At 42.2% G+C, this 17,516-nt stretch overlaps 1 protein-coding gene, 1 long non-coding RNA gene and 1 other non-coding gene across 4 annotated transcripts in view; 2 read left to right on the top strand and 1 right to left on the bottom strand.

The window, feature by feature from the left end:
* Nucleotides 1–17,516, top strand: part of ELSPBP1 (epididymal sperm binding protein 1) — a 223,699-nt gene that overhangs the window by 87,194 nt on the left and 118,989 nt on the right. The gene's annotated exons all lie outside the window — the stretch shown is intronic.
* Nucleotides 745–851, top strand: LOC149994900 (U6 spliceosomal RNA). Its single transcript, XR_016507969.1, has one exon. It is a non-coding gene; the product is annotated as a U6 spliceosomal RNA (small nuclear RNA).
* Nucleotides 2,154–15,305, bottom strand: LOC149994899 (uncharacterized). 2 transcript variants are annotated; one of them, XR_016507644.1, is made up of 3 exons: nt 15,188–15,305; nt 3,976–4,015; nt 2,154–2,263 (listed from the first exon to the last, which is right to left on the bottom strand). It is a non-coding gene; the product is annotated as an uncharacterized LOC149994899 (long non-coding RNA). The 2 variants fall into 2 exon arrangements; XR_016507645.1 differs by lacking the exon at nt 15,188–15,305 and adding an exon at nt 10,923–11,092.

Raw genomic sequence — 17,516 nt, 5'->3', positions numbered from 1 at the left:
TACAAAATATGAAAAGAAATAGTTACAAATGAAATAAATTAATTTGTTAATTACCTCAACAAATCCCTAAGTTGGGGAAAGCTGACCAATTTTAAACCATCATACCTCGGAAAACAATATAACATGTATTTCATGGCTTCTGTAAACTAACCTAAGAATTACACTGGAACACAATTTCTTTTTAAATATTGTTTCAATTAATATGTAAGAATTTATAACAACATGAAAAATGCAGTCCAGTTTCTGCATAATGTACAAATATGACATTTCCTAGCGTCACTAGAGATGAGCAATCTTCAACCTGTTCCATCTCATGGCACACATGAGCTAACCACAAAGTTCTGTGGCACACCAAAACATACATTGTTTGCTGACTTGACAAAAAAACAATAGTTCTAAGTTGTATTCTTTCACACCGAACAGCTATTATTTGTTGCCTGTTGCCCCTTTATTTGACAAACTACGGACAAAGAAGCTGTGTCCCTAAATAAATAGTCAGGTATTGCATGTTTTAGAAACTCTTGCAGCACACCAGTATGCCGAGGCAGACCGGTTGAAATCACTGCCATAGAAGGTAAATTCTAGCCTGCTACTACATTTCTGGGCAAATCAGATTACGTGAGCTTGTATGCACGCACAAATACTTTTTCTAAACGTGGCCAATGCTAACAATAAGACACGTGTTAACTGCACAAAGTAGTACCAGATCCTAATGAAAATTGAACTCAATTTTTAAGTTTTCCCGTGCTTGCTTTGGCAGCACGTATACTAAAACTGGAACAATACAGAGAAGATTAGCATGGCCCCTGTGCAAGGATGACACACAAATTTGTGAAGTGTTCCATATTTTAAAAAATAAAGAGTTTTCCTGTAAGTTGGGTATCCACATGCAAAAGAATGAAGATAGACCTGGTAAAAAACTGAACTGCATTCCCCACACCCCATATCCCTACGTTGAAGGTCATGATGTAACTGTACTTGGAAAAGGGGTTTTTAAGGATATTAAATGAGGCCATAGTTTGAAGGCCTAACCCAACAGGACTGACGTCCTGACCAGAAAAGAAAGATGCCAGAAGTGTGTACACACAGCGAAGAGGCCACGTAAGGACGCAGAGAGAAAAGCCTCATCCAAGTCGAGGACAGAGGTCTCACCAGAAACCAAACGTGACAATACCTTGACCTTGGACTTCCTTACAGCCTCCAAAACGGTGAGAACGTAAACTTACACTGTTTAAGCCACCCAGTCTGTGCTGTTCTGTTACGGCAGCCCTGGTGGAGATGAGCCGTGGGACAGTGTGAGCATACTCAACACTACTGAGCTACACACTTAAAAGTAGTTAAGACAATAAATTTTATGTTACGTGCATTTTACCAAAATTTAAAAAAAAATTTTTTTAAGTTTTCTCTTGCATTTAAAAGACACAGTGTTGCCTTTGTTCTGCTCATCACTGAAGTACACTGGGCTTAGAGAAAACACCTATATAGGTCCACATTTTATTCTCATAAGTGATCTATGTATCAAACAGAAAATTAATAAAAGTATGAAGAAACGGTATATTAGTTACTGTCTGGAAGCTCACTTAGCATGATTTCCACACCGTCTAATGTAGGCTATAACTTTTAAAATATAAGGAATTTATCAGAACAACTCTAATCAGTAACTTATAGGCACCTCAGCAAACCCAAAGGAAGCCAATAGGCATTGAGGGGCTAAGAAAAGAGATTAGCAGATTAGCAACTGTGGCACTTCCACTTTCATGAAAGGCTCTGATAAAAGAAGCATCGCCCTGGCCAGTGTGGCTCAGTTGGCCAGAGCGTTGACTGAAAGGCTGCCAGTTCAATCCCTGGTCAGGGTTTGTTGGTTCAGTCCCCAGTCAGGGCACAGAAGAGAAGGCAACTGATCGATGTTTCTCTCTCTTTTCCCCCACTTCCTCTTTCTCTAAAAGCAAAAAAAAAAAAAAAAAAAAGTCCTTTGGTGAGGATTAAAAAGTTAGAATGACCCTTCCAGAGAGTAATACCCCCACCATGTCAGAAAAAAAGTGTTTCCCTACAAAACTTAAAAAAAAAAAAAAAGGCTTTCTGTAGTTTCATTAAAATAACATGTAACAACCTCTATTAAAACAGAAACAGAGAAATCAAAGACACACTCGTCCTTTTCATTTTCTTGTGTTTGGTGAGATTGCAGAGCTGGAGAGTATCAAGCTGCTGTGTTACTTCTCCTGCCCAGCGACAGTTTACTAGCTCCCGTAGCTGGAGTGGAGCGCTGGAGAGAAGATACATATGCACACTTTAAAGAACCTGAAATTATTTTCTAAAATAAACACATTCTAAAGGTAAATACGTGAGGTGATGGTTCTGTTAATGAACTTGATGGAGGGGAATCCCTTTACAATATATACATATATCAAATCATAAGTTTAAATATCTTACAATTTTTTTCAATTACAGTGTATCTCAATAAAGCTTGAAAAGAAAGAAATTGTCAATTAAAGGAAAACACATTTCTCAAAATAGAACAACCAACCGATCAATGTTTCTCTCATTGGTGTTTCTTTCTTTCTCTCCCCCCCTTCCTTCTTTCCTCTAGCTCTAAAAGCAATGAAAAAATGCCCTCAGCTTAGGATAAATTAAAATATAATAAAATAAAATTTAAATTAATTAAAATAAGACTTCATTACACAGGTACACCAGACATATTTCAAGTGCTCAATTGCCACATGTAGCTGACGGAGTGGGGCAGCAAAGTTATATAACATTTTCCATCATTACAGAGTTCCACTTGATAGTACAGTTGTTAAAAGTGAGTATGAAAAGATAATAGATGAAGAAAAATGCACAAAAGATGTGAAGAGGTAGTTTAAGAAAAAAACAAGTATAAAGGTGTAAAAATATTTCTAGAGTTGCTCAGTTTCAATCATTTTTAAAAAAACGTTAAAAATGAGATACAATTTTTCACTGAGCAGAATGACAAAAACAATGATAGACTACCCTGACTGGTTGGCTCAGTTGGTTGGGTGTCGTCCTGCAAAGAGAAAGGCTGCCAGTTCGATTTCAGGTCAGGGTACGAGCCAGGGGGGGAGGTTCGGTCCCTGGTTGGGGCACATAAGAGAGGCAACCGATAGATGTTTCTCACGGTGATATTTCTCACCTTCTCTTTCTCCCTCCCTTCCCCACTCTCTAAAAATAAATTATATTTTAAAAAATGATGGTTGGTAATAGACAGTATTCATAGGAATGTGAGGAAAAGGAACTTTCGTATCTTTTACTAGGAATGTAAAATGGTAAAAAACTATCCTTCAGTGCAGCCTGCCAACATTATGTGAAATAACCAAAAGTGGACACAATCTAAATGTCTCTCAATATAAACGTAAATAAATCAACGTATGGTCGCATAACAGATTATACAAACATTTTCTGAATGACCTATATTTACTTCAAGAAAAGTACCACCATATTCTTCATTTAAAAAGCAAAAAGTAGAACAGTATTTAATCATTTGTGTTGTAAAAAAAAATTATATGTATACATATCAGTATATACATAGAAAAAAACGTTGAGAAAAACAGACACCAAACCCAACAATTTCATCTGAAACTGTTATTTCATGAGAAGATTAGGAGAGGAGAAACAGAATCAGAAGACTTTGTATTTTATATTTATACTATCAAGATTTTTTAAACCAGAAACCTTTTTCATTTTCATTATAAAAGGTTAGAAAGATAAAAGGTAAGTTAAGAAGTTACACATGATTTTCTAAAAGAAGGTAAACGATATAATGCATTCTATATAATTCTGAGTCAGATAACTTAGTTTGCATTGCTCTATCTATAAACATTACTTCTCTTTTCAGCCGTATTTACAAAGAGGAGAAATGCAGCAGATTGCAGAAAGAATTCTATTACTGCTCTGGCTCGCTCTAGCTCTATCACCTTATTATTTTTCCAAATTCACAAATAATCATAGCAAAACACTTACCGGCAATGAGGACACTGGGCTCTCTCTGTGTCAGCCAGCACTGAGGAAGAAAACAAACAAAAAAGATTTTGATTACAGAAACACCATTTCTTTAATGTGTATATCTTGAATACTTATGTACCATATTTAATGAGTTTAACTCTCTAGTGCTTGCATTAATGATAGAGATATTTATGTTGTAGAAATAGTTAAGCAACCCTCTTCCTCTCATTATCATCATGATCAGGACAAACTTTCCAGAGACGGACCTCATTTCAAAATAGTTAAGAAGCTATTGTTTCATAGGAAAGGAAGTGATCTTACGACTACTTGGGTCTCACAGGGAAGATGTGCATAATCTTCACAAAAATAATGGTACTGTCGCTGCCATCTCCAGACATACGCACAGGGGTGATGTGCTTCTACCTAACCACCCATAAAATCCCGAGGAAGTTTCAGGTACTACTAACTTCCTTTTTAGAAAACCAATCTAATTTTAAAGTACATGAATTTATACACACATAAATTATACACATATAAGATATGAATTAGCAATATAGTAAAACCTCTTTTATGTCTCGTGAGTTCTACAGTTATATAACGAGAACGGTTTGCATGGCATCGATGGAACCTGGCAGCCAAGGAGTGGACTGGAATGCACATGCGTGAACAATGATGACTTCACTGTACTAGTCAGTGGGGGCCGTAGACACCACTGAGTGAGCACACGTACTGTCTGGCTGTCGCATTAAAAATCCCTGAGTGAGCAGAACAATGAATCTCCATCGAATTTTGTATTAAGCTTGAACATTTCACCTGGAAAATATCTCTATGATTCAGAAGGCCACAGCTATGGGCAACTGGTGATTGGCAGCTTCATCATGACAATGCACCCACTCATGTATCACCTCTCATGCAGTTTTTTTGCAAAACGTCCAATCACCCAGGTGATTCAGTCCCCCTACACCCCAGATTTGGTGCCCTGTGACTTCCAGCTTTTCCCAAAGCTAAAATCACCTTTGAAGGAGAATAGATTTCAGATTGTTGAAGAGATTGAGGAAAATACAACGGGGCAGCTAGCGGTAACTGGCAGAACTGCGTGAGGTCCCCCGGTGCCTACTTTGAAGGGGACTGAGGCTTGTGCTATGTACAATGCTGTTTGTATCTTCCATCTTCTTCAATAAATGTCTTTATTTTTCATATTACATGGCTGGATACCTTCTGGACAGACCTCGTACCCAACTTTCGGCATCAAGTCTGTGTACCTGTTTACACAGTCCTTCCTTCCCCACATGTGCTGTCACATGGGAATGTCCACTGGTTATATCCATGAAACTTTCCTGCCTATCCCACACTGGGGACCTTTCCCTTCTCTGTATATATGTGGCATTTTTTACCCTGTATTCTACAATCTCACTTAATCAAAAAATAAATACGGCAATTTTAATACTTTGGGAAAAACAATGTTTCTCCCAAACCAAAACCAAAGGTAAGAACCACTGAACAATAGTAATGCACAACATTTTAAAAAATCTTTAGAGCATTTTCTCCACATTCAACTAAATAATTAATTTCTCTCCACCAAATGGAAGAATCATTAGCTTCAGACAGTATTCAGACCTCAGTATGAATCCTAACCACACGACACTAGACAAGTGACTGAGCTCAAGTTTCCTTGATTATACACATGACCAAGTGGAATTTATTCCTGGAATTCACTGAGAGTTCAACATACAAAAATCATTCAGTGGAATACAGCACATAATAAAATGAAGAGAAAAGACATCTGATCATCTCAAGTGATACAGGAAAGACATATGACTAAATCTAGTATCCTTTCATGATAAAAAACACTCAAGAAAAATAGAAGGGAACCTTCTCAACTTAGTAAGTCCTTATTTTAGAAACCCACAGCAAACATTATATTTAATGGTTAAAGACTGAAAACTCTCCCCTAAGATTAGGGGAAAGACAAGGATACCTGCTTTTAACACTTCTAATCAATATAATACTGAAAATTTCAACCAGAGCAATTAAGGAAGAAAAGTGAAGAAAACTATTCAAAATAGAAAAAAAGAAAAAAAAAACATTTGTTTGTGATGACATGATCTTATAGGTAGAAGACCCTAGATTTCATGAGAAACTGTTAAAACTAAGAAATTCACCACAGGTGCAGGATATACAAACCAACAAATAAGAAACACTTGCATTTCCATACGCTAGAAAAGAAGACTCCGAAGAGGAAATTAAGAAAACAATACACTTACAATAGCATCAAAAAGAGTAAAATACCTGGGAATAAATTTAACAAAGGAACTGAAACATTTATTGGTAGAAAATTACAAAATATTGCTGAAAGAAATGAAGAAATTAAAGAAGTTTTAGATAAATGGAAAGGCATCCCATATTCATGGATTTAAAAATTAATATTGTTACGATGACAATACTACCCAGAGCAATCTACAGAATCAATGCAATTCCTATCAAAATCCCAATGGTGCCTTTTACAGAAGTCAAAAAACCTAATCTAAAATTCAAATAGAATCTCAATGGACGCCAAATAGCCAAAACTATGTTCAACTTCCTGATTTCAATTCACTGCAAAGCTATAGTCATCATTAGATTGGTGCTCACATAAGGACAGAAACAGAGACCAATAGAGAGCCCAGAAATAAACACAAAGGGACAAATACTGGATGATTGGATTTATAAGAGGTATTTACTAGTCCAATTTGTAGAGACAGAAAACATAGTGGTTACCGGGAGTTGGGAGAGAAGGCAATAGATAGAAGTAATAAAAGCAGACATCCTTGTCGTTTTCTTGATCGTAAGGGGAAAGCTGAGATTATGACTCCATATCTATGAGAATGGCTAAAAACCAGTACTGAAAAAAACAATCGTTAGCATTAATGTGGAAGAATTGGAACTGTCATAAGCTGTTGGTGAGGATGCAAAATGATACAACTATTTTAAAAGACAGTCTGACAATTTATTAAACAGTTAAACACTTATCTAACATATGATCTAGACACTCCACTTCTAAATATTTACCCAGAGAAATGAAAACTAGATTCTATTCAAAGACTGGTATATAAATGTTTGGAGCAGTTTTCTATGTAAATACCAAAAACTAAAAGCAACCCATGTATCCATCAACAAGTGAATGTGTACAATATGGTAACTATAGTTAATAATATGACCCTGGCTGGTTTGGCTCAGTGGATTGAGCGTCGGCCTGCGAGCTAAGTGTCGCTGGTTCGATCTTCCAGTCAGGGCACATCAGAGAAGGAAAACACTGACTCCAAAAAACCTCCGCTGCCTTGCGGCATACCTCTTCAGGGGAAAGGCTAAGGGAGTAAACCCGGACAGAAAATCCGGAGCCGGAGTCCCTAAGGCGGTTTGACGTTGTAATCAACACCGGCAACTCCTGCGGCGCACCTGAAGCCAAGCTGTATTGACTCCGTCTTTCCCTTGGACCCTTCAGCTGCGAAGAGAGGGGGGGTCTGCTGCATGGGCAACAGCAGACCCTCCATATCACCCTGCCCAGGCTCTGTAGCTTCAGCTTCACTGGAGAGGACACTCCAGCGTCATCACAAGATGTCGATTCAACACGGGAGGAGACAGATACCGTGTCACTCCCGAGTTGGACTGCACAGCCATTCTCGGCGGTGCAGATAGACTCTTAAGAAGCTACACCATCGTCTCTCGAGACGGACGGCTGCCGACGAGTTAATAATATACTGCAGATTTGTAAATTGCTAAGAAAATAGATCTTAAAAATCCTCATCACTAGAAAAAGAATTTTTGACTATATATGCTGACAGATGTTACCTAGATTTAGTGTAGTCGTCTTGCAACATATACAAATATCAAATGTAAAAGTGTGTTGCACATCTGAAGCCAATACAATGTTTTATATGTAATTATACCTCATACAAAACAAAAAAACAAAAACAGGTGAATGGAGAAACAAATTATGACATATGCACACAGCGCAGTGCTACTACTGACCAATAAAAAGGAATACTGTGTACACACCATGATGTAGATAAATATCAGAATAACTTTGCTGAGTATTAAACAAACAAACAGAAAAGATACACAAGAGTACATATTGTAAAATTCCATTTGTATAAAATTCCAGAAAATCCAAACTTCCCTTCAGTGGCAGAAAGCAGATCAGTGGCTGCCTGGGAACAGGACGAGCAGAAGGAGGCATTACCAAAAGGCACGAAGAAACTCTGGGGGAATGCAGATGTTCTCACCATCGCGACTGTGGTGACGGTTTCTCGGGTATATGCATATCAGAACTTATCAAACCACACACTTTAAATATGGGCAATTTAATGAATGTCAATTATACCTCATTTTAAAAAGGCTGCAAAATTAAAAACAAAAGGAAGTCAATAATTATAGGCAAACATAAAAATGCTACTTGTGTTGAAAATGAAGAAGTAAAAAAAAGAACACAAAACAAAAAATACAATGAGAATTATGGAGACAAAAATGGCGGTTGTAAATACAAATAAAAGGGAACAGGTAATAAGAGACAATCGACTAAGTGTACTTAGATAGTTAAAGGAGACCTGGCCTGAAAACAGACGACGTTCCCACCTTCTGAGGGGTGTGTGCGCGCGCGCGCGTGTGTGCGTGTGTGCACGCACGTGCGCACACCAGAGTCAGAGACAGAGCACTGGAACGGGAGTCCAATCCTGGTCTGTCACCAACTACTAGGTGACTGTGGACACATTTACTCACGGGTGTGGGCACGAGTATGTGCACTTTCACAGACAGCTAAATTTACACAGTCAAGTGACCAGAGATGGGAAGAAAGAAGGGAAGGCATTAAAATGAGTATTACAATTTGGTTGGGCGGAGTGCCCAGCTTCTCAAGGACTTTGCTCCTGTAATTATCCCCCCGTCTCTCCAGCATCATTAATTATTCTGTTTACTGGTTCAGTCAAAGCAAGAGATACATCTTCTCCGAAAATGGGGGGAAATGTTGACTCTCAACATCCCCCTTCAAACCACAGCCTTGTTGCTCCACTTTACTGACTACGAAGTTCTGAGCTCTTCTTACTTGCTGTCTCACTCCTCCCGCTCTCTGCCAGCAAGTTTCTGTTCCCCCTCTTCCCCCTAAAACTACACAGCAAGGTCACCACCGGTGACGCACACATTCTCAGGTCCAACGGTCAATTCCCAGCCCAGAACCATATGGCACAGCTACCTTACTCGTCTTCAAACTTGCTTCTCACTTGAATTCTGTGATGCCTCACTCATGGGCTCCTTCTTGTCATCCTTTGCTGAATCTGCCTCCTCCTCTGACCTCTAAATGTGAGCAACCCACAGTTCAGACCAAAAAACACCTTCCCACAGGAGGTAATCTGGTGAACTCAACTGACCCCCTGGCTTTAAATACTATCTATATGCTAACAATTCAATCTCTCTAAAGTCCCCTTCCACACTCCAGATTCATATTTCCAGCTGTCAACATCCCGTTACATATATAATAAACATCTCAGACTTCATATATTTAAGTTATTTTTTTCCTATTTCTTGATTTTAGAGAAAGAGAAGAAGGGGGGAAGCGCACGAGAGACAGACAGACAGACAGACATTGATTTGCTGTTCCCCGTATTTATGCATTTGTTGGTTACTTCCTATATGTGCCCTGACCAGGGACCAAACTCACATCCTTAGCAAACCGGGACAATGCTCTAAACAACCGAATACCTGGCCAGGGTATACACTCCCCATATTTAAAAACAAAACTTTCCCATCTACAGCCTACCCAAATGTGCTCCTCCCCAAGGTTTTTCTACCCCAGAATGGAATACCATTTATACCATCCAGATGCTATGCACTTCCTCACATACCGTCTGTAAGCTCTACCTTCAAAACACATCCAGGACGGCCCTATTTTCACCACCTCTACTATTACCTTTCTAGTCTAACCCACCCTTCCCCTTTCACTAATAAAGCATATCCTGACGGATTGCCTCACTTCCTCCCCCAGCAGCTGACAGTCCACTTTCCACACAGGAACCAGAGTGGCATTTTCTAAAACATTACGTTCTGTCACTCACAAGTTTTCAATAGCTACCAACACACTTCTTTGACCATATCCCAACTACTGAGTCAGCTCCTTGGGAAGTCAATGCCTAACTTCAGGCAGCCATGCAACTAATATTTGATGAATAAACAAATGACTAGTGCACTTAAGAATCAAGAAATCTCTAGTAAGAAAGATGAGAACCATTTCATCCAGATGGTCTGCCTACAAGGGTAATATTCTTACTTTATCCTTCAGGCAATCAATCTCAGGCATGGAAAGGAAAACATGACATCACCTGAAAACATCGATATGGCAGCAGGATACCGAACAGACTAGAGATAAGAAAAGATTCAAGACAGAGAGATGAGTTAGAAGATGATTATAATAACCTGAGCACAAGGTAATAATGTCTGTATTTACCTATTAGGATGGTAATGAAAGGAAGAGAGGTAGGACAGACAGAAGCGACACCAGGAGATACCTGACAGGACTTAAAAACCATTAGTGTAAGAGATGTCACGGTTGACCGGCAGAATAGAAATAAAAAGAAAGAAGTCATAAAAGTCAATTTCAGAAAAGAGCAGGAAGGACAATCAGAGGTCATTTATAGGTCAATGCTGAAGGAATAAACTGGGGAGCCCCGCTCACAGAAATGAAAGTTAAACCCGCAACAGTAAATCAAGTGTCCTCCTTTTCTTTCCTTTTTTTTTTTTTTTTTTAAGGACAGTACCTTCCTACTCGATCGTGCTGGGTGGGGAAAGCTTCCAAGTTCGAGCCCCCAAACCCCGTTCACCTGCTGAGGGGCCTTGGAAGACTCAGGTCCGCCTCTCAGGACCCCGGCGGCCCCACTTAGTAAGAGAGGTGCTCTCCCTGTGCCAACAGCGAGCCCGGCTCCCGCCCCGCCCGCGCTCACCGCCAGGGACGGTCCGGATGAGGGAGGCGTGCCCGGGGCAGTCGGCCGGCGTGACCGAAGCTGGGGCTCGCCAGGATCGGACCTGGCTTCAGGCGCGGCTGGGGCTCGGGAATCGCGCACCGCAGACGCGCGGGGAGCGGCACCAAGAAGCACGGGAAGCCCAGGCCCAGGGTGACGCCACGCTCGCGGCTCCGAGGCTGCCTGTCGGAGGCGGCAGTGGAGGCCCTGGTGCTCAGCGCCCGCGCCGCGCGGGCTTGCCGCTGTCGGTGTGGCCCCGCGTGCCCACGTGCACGTCCACCCGCCGCCCTGCCATTAAGTGTCTTAAAGTAGATAAGACCTTCCCAGAAACCTAGGGGTACAGCATGCCAGCAGCGATATTTAAGCAATATATGCCTGTAAGGAACAGGAGGAAGAGAAGCTAACAATGAAGAAATGAAGAATCACCGAGGCATAAGGTAATAACCAGAGATCATGTCTACTGAGCCTTCTTCAAAGGACTGAGTCCATATCCAGACTCTATCACTAGTTAACTACAGTGAGAGAGGCCAATGACTTGATTTCTCTAGTTTCAGTTTCAACATTTATAAAACATAAACAAATTTCTGGTGAGGTAGCTCAGTTGGTTAGAGCATCGTCCAGATACATACAGCAAGGTTGTGAGTCTGATCCCCAGTCCCGTCACATATAAGAATCAACCTATGAGGCCCTGGCCAGGTAGCTCAGTTGGCTGGGGCATCATTCAGATACTCCAAGGTTGCGGTTGGATCTGCAGAGAACACCCAAGGAAACAACCAATGGCCCTGGTTGGTGTGGCTCAGCTGGCTGCAGTGTCATCCCATACAATGAAAGGTTCCAGGTTCAATCCCTGGTTGGGTCACATACCTAGTTCGCGGGTTCAATTCCCGGGTGGGGAGCCTACAAGAGGCAACCAATCGATGTTTCTCTCTCTCTTTCTCCCTCCCTCTTTCTCAATGCAATGAAAAATATCCTCCAGAGAGGAAGGACAGGAGGAAGGGAGAGAGAAATAAATAAGGGGAACAACAAATCGAAGATTCTCTCTCTCTCTCTCTCTCAAATCCATAAAAAATTTTAAAACAAAGATGTGCATTAGTTGCTATTTTAACATGTAACACTTTACAAGAGAATAGTATTTTGTACTTTCTAAATGAGTTTCAGCTTATCTCATCTAATGCCACAACCACCCTGTGAAGATCTTGTTATCCACCTCCTACAGCTGAGGAAACAAGGCTAAGAGAGGTTGAGTCTCAGTTTATGAGTGGGAGAACTAGCACGGTATATACCCTAGCTCTTCTGCACGTGGTAGAGTGGCAAAGAACACAGGATCTCGAGCCAGACTTCCTGGGTTCAAATCCAGCTCCACCATTTGCTAGCTGTGACTGGAAGCAAATGATTTATGTATTACAGATATTACTCTTCACAAGGGGATATTTTATCTTCCTTAGGCAGAAATAAGCAATCACAGAGAAATCCTGAGGTGAAGACCACGGGAGATGCTTTGGTTTTTTTCAGGAAAGAAAATAACCTACTAAGGGTAATGTGGTCTGCAGATGTCCTATTGAATCCTCATAAACAAACAAACTAAGTTCTTACCTGTTAAACCTCCCTGTAATTTTGTTAAAGGAGTTCATCTACATTCAGTTTTTAAAGTCACTGGATTATATTCACCACTAAGGTCTCTTGTGACTATAAGACGATATGATTTCATTCTTTGCCTTTGAATCCATTACCTTTCTTTTCTTTTTCTTTTTGTTCTTACCCACCAAACAAGTATAAACTCTCCCTCCTCCGGGAGCATCCCGCAATTTCTCCATACAAATGAAACATCAGAAAACCTCAGCAATGCTCTGAAAATAATAAAAGATGTAAAGTCCACCAGATTAGGCTACTGAATCAAGAGTAAAAAGCATGCTTAAAATAATTCACTTGATAACATTTTACTTTTAACTTTATTCCATATCAGGACTTGGTCAGTTAAGGTCCAGGGTACCTGAGAACATCTAAGCTTCACAATGGTCCTATTCTAAGGAAAGGCTATGACATGCAAACAGGCAGACTTACGCACAAATATTTTCATGGAAGCAGTAATTAGAATGGCAAGAATCTGGCTAACCCAAATGTCCAAATATTAATTAAACTGTCTCAGTTAATTTAGTCACTGCAAATATTTAAGGAATTATTTAATGATATGGGAGGAGGGGGCAGCCCATGTTTAACAGTAAGAAAAAAAAGGAACAAATGGACTTTTTACTTTTTCTGTAATTTTCCCAAAGGGGATGAATTACTTTTATAATATTGGAAAAGTTTTTAAAAGATGTATGTCCTAATAGCAGTGTACTTTGGTCAAGAAAGAAACGAATTCAGAATCCAGAAATCCGAATTTCTGTCCTGATGCTGCAACCAAGTAGCTCCTTACTTGAGCCTATTGCGATTTTTGGTGGCAGCTCTGCCAATGTTTAGGGAAGAAGGAAAGATCACGTAAATAGAAGAAACACTATTATCTTTGCAAGAAGTCTCATGTGAATCAACTTATGAAGTAACTGACAAGAAAACATATAATTAAATGTAAGTTCTTACATATTTTAAGTTTATTATTGTTACGGCTACATAGGCGAGATTGAACACTCTGAAGCGGTGTATAAAGTTAAGCAAAGGATTTTTAATATCGGCCAGGAGTTGGGCAGACCCTGAGCAGGTCTCTAACATGCTCCAACCTACAATGGAGTCTAAACGCTGGGTTTTTACACTGGTGCAGTCTCTTTGTTTCTTCTTTGGCGGGAAACAGCCTTAGGAAGAGGGGGCTGGGCAGGACTGCAGGAATGTCTTGGCAGTAACAGGAACAGAAATTCGCAAGGCTAAAGGTTATCTTCGACGGCAACACAGCTCTTCAGCCAGGGACGAACTCCCTGTGAGGCAATTTATTTTCAAAGGGCTAGACATTCTGCAAAGCACAACCTTCACAAATGCTATAAACCAGACACAAGCAAGCAAATGGGAGGTGATAGAGGCTGAAGTCCTTTTAGCTTGTAAATCACTAATTGCTATAACACTCCTTCTTACATTCCTTTTTCCAAGGCCTTTTAGCAAGTCCTTGCTACTTCTTACAAAGAACATTTAAAGCCCTTACATACTTACATATTGAAACTTTTTACAGGGAATATTTGGTGCCCCTACATTATTGCGGTACATTTATTTTTCCTCCATTCTAGGAGAATGTAACTCTCCTAAAACCAAGGTAAAGTTATCAAACCTTTATAATATCTTCACACAAAGAATTAAGAAGAAAATCCCTGGAGTCTAATCATGACTCTGCTGGGCCAGAAAGGACCTCTGACGTGCAGATGCTGGGGGGGCCGGGAGGTGTGGACAGTAAGACCATTGGATGGACTAGTTTCAAGTGGGGTGCCCAGTGACATCGCTGCCCTTACTAAGAAACAAAAATTTACTTAGTATTTGAAAGGTTCAAAATTAGACATTATACAGTTATTTCCAATAACCAATCCTTTAAAAACAAATGTTCCTAGCCTTTATGTAAACACACACATTTAAAATCACAGCTTACAAGTGTCAGATATAAATAGTTGTTCTAGCAAACTACAGCCAAGCACCCGCTCACTCACAGGAAAGGCAGAAGTATAAAACTGCACCGCTGGGAGGAATGTTTATCCGTTCGGAGGGAGAGCTGGATCCGCGCAGGAACTCGCAAGAACTGGTCGCGGGTGGAAGGGCACGTCCCCCTGATGAGTTTGCAGTTGTGCTGTGGGAAGGACGCCGCGTGCGCACCGTGCGGAGACCGCCTGAACACGCCGGGTACGCACCCCGGCCGCGGGAACGGTCCGAGCGCCGGCACCAGAGCGCGGCGGAACCAGCACGACGTCCTTCGCACCCGGCCGGCCCTCCCCACAGCCGCGGCGGCCAGTCGGGCGCCCGACCAGAGAGAGGACCAGGGCCAGGCGACCCGACTAAAAAGCCCTCCCCGAGTGGCAGGGGCAGACCAACCACCAACCTTCTCACACCCCCTCACCTCCACGCTCTGTTCGTCCATTGCCTCCGACTCCCGGCGGGGCTCCGCGGCCGACGGAGTCAGTGATCACACCTAGTGGGTGCCGGCCGGAGGCCGCCGCTTCAAACTGGCGCGGAGAACCACCCGGTGTCCACGTCAGAAGGTTCCAACGACCGCCCCACCTGCTCGTCCATCGCTTCCCCACCGGCTACCCCCACTTCGCCATTTTTATCCCCGCACCTACCCTAGGGCGCACTCGGAGGGCGAGCGTTGGCCGCAGCTCCGTCCTCCTGCTTCAGCTGCCGTTGGGGACCACGAGGCAGCCTTGGCCCACGTGATCCGGGCCCGCTGGCGCGCGCCTAGAAAACGCCTCAAAAGCCCGAGGCGCTGGTCCCCGGCGGAGAAGGCGCGGCAGGGCATTACAGCCAAAGGTCACCAGGGCAGGTGGAGGCGCGCGTGCGCTCAGGCCGCAGAGTTGGGGGAGCGCCGCCGAGAGGCTGTACCTAGTTCCCGCGGTGCAGGCCGCGCCCACGAGATTTGGCGGTTCCCTCCTGCAGGCTTGCGTGCCTTCCACTCCGGGGTTACGCAGGGAGCAGAGAGCGTCGCCATTGGCAGGGGAAGGGGCGGAGCCTCACCGCCCTCCAACTTGCCGGCCGAAGACCGCAGCTGCCGGGAAGTCAGTGCTGAACTGCAGACTCCGGAGCCACATCCCTAGGTACTTGGTTTCCATGATTCTAGAGGCCTGGGCCCCACCAAATCCGCGTTTTTAACAACCATTCTCGGTGATTTTGGCAGGTGGTTTATGATCCGCCCTTTGCGAAACCGTGGTGCAAAGGTTCCCTAGCTAGTAGTTTTTTCTCTGGAAGCCCAGAGTCTCAGGTTTTTAAAACTGCCGAAGCTCAAGACTGCGAAAACTGGAGCGGTGGAGTTTCTTCATTCGGGGGTACCTGGACAGGACCATAAATTGTGTGGATCTAAGTGCCACAGCACACCTGCATTTCTTGTCGCTTGAGGTGCGCTGTCGCCATGGGACTATACGAAGTGCCAATGGGTATCAGTTGCATCCAGCTTTCCTATATTGGCGGCTGCTGTCTACAATTTTCTAGTATAGGAGATGCTTAAATATTGCTGGACTTGAAGGTGTGAGACAAAGGACTTGCGTCAGGTTCTTATCTGAATTTAATTTTTTTCTTTCTGGTTTGTTTGCAAACAGCTATTACACTTTGCCCAACCTAGAGTGCACCTGTACAGAATCAACAAAACCTATAAAATTCTTGAGTATCAAAGCATTTGGACCTTTTTTTTTTTTTTTAAAGATTTTATTCATTCATTTTCAGAGACAGGGGAAGGGAAGGGATAAAGAGAGGGAGACAAACAGCCACAGGCTGCCTCTTGCACGGCCTCAACCGGGGACCTGGCCCACAGCCCAGGCATGTGCCCTGATCAGAATCTGAACCAGGGAACTTTCTGTTTGCAGGATGATGCGCAACCCACCAAGTCACACCAGTCAGGGAGTATTTGGACTTTCTTTTTACTTTACTTTTTTAAGTACATTTTATTGATTATGTTGTTACAGTAATCCGAATTCTTTTTTCCCTTTGCTCCCCTCTGCCCAGTACACCATTTCCCTTCAGCAATCCCACCCCCTTTAGTTCATGTTTGTGGGTCGTGCATAGAAGTCCTTTGGCTTCACCCTTTCCTCTATTATTCTTATCCTCCCCCTGTCTATTTTGTACCAACCAATTATGCCTCTTAATCCCTGCACCATTTCCTCATTTCTCCCCCTCCCCGCTCCCGGCTGATAACCCTCCAAATGATCCCCATACCTGTGATTCTGTTCCTATTCCAGTTTGCTTAGTTGGATTTTGTTTTGCTTTTTTAGGTTCAGTTGTTGGTAGTTGTGAGTTTGTTGTCATTTTAATGTTCATAATTTTGATCTTCTTTTTCTTAAGTCCTTTTGACATTTCATACAATAATGGCTTGGTGATGAGGAATTCCGTTAGCTTTACCTTGTCTGGGAAGCACTTCATCTGCCCTTCTGTTCTAAATGATAGCTTTGCTGGATAGAGTAATGTTAATTGTGGGTCCTTGCTTTTCATCACATTGAATACTGCTTGCCAGTCCTTCTTGCCTGGAAAGTGTCCTTTGAGAAATCAGCTAATGGTCTTATAGGCACCCCTTGGTAGGCAACTCTCCGCTTCTCTTGCTGCTTTTAGGATTCTCTCTCCATCTTTCACCTTTGGCATTTTAATCATGATGTGTCTTGGTGTGGTCCTCTCTGGGTCCATCTTGGCTGGAAGTCCTCAAAATTTATGAATTGCTTATTTCTGGGATTTTCCATTTGATATTTTTGAACCCCATGTAATTGAAACTGGGGAAAGCAAAACTGCAGGTAAGGGGACTGCTTTAGGCCATCTCTACAGACACTGCCAAAGCTAGAACACCCATGTAACTAACTACAGAATTAGAATCTCCAGGGCACTGCTGTCCCACAGAACTGTCTGTGATGCTGGCACTATTCTCTATCTGCACTGCCCTATCAGTACATAAAGAACTGAATTTTTCATTTGATC

The sequence above is a fragment of the Furipterus horrens genome, unplaced genomic scaffold (genome assembly GCF_987537825.1).
Source record: "Furipterus horrens unplaced genomic scaffold, mFurHor1.1.pri manual_scaffold_13, whole genome shotgun sequence".
Taxonomy (NCBI): Eukaryota; Metazoa; Chordata; class Mammalia; order Chiroptera; family Furipteridae; genus Furipterus; species Furipterus horrens.
Note: the sequence above shows the minus strand (reverse complement) of the source record. Positions and strands in the feature narration are given on the sequence as shown.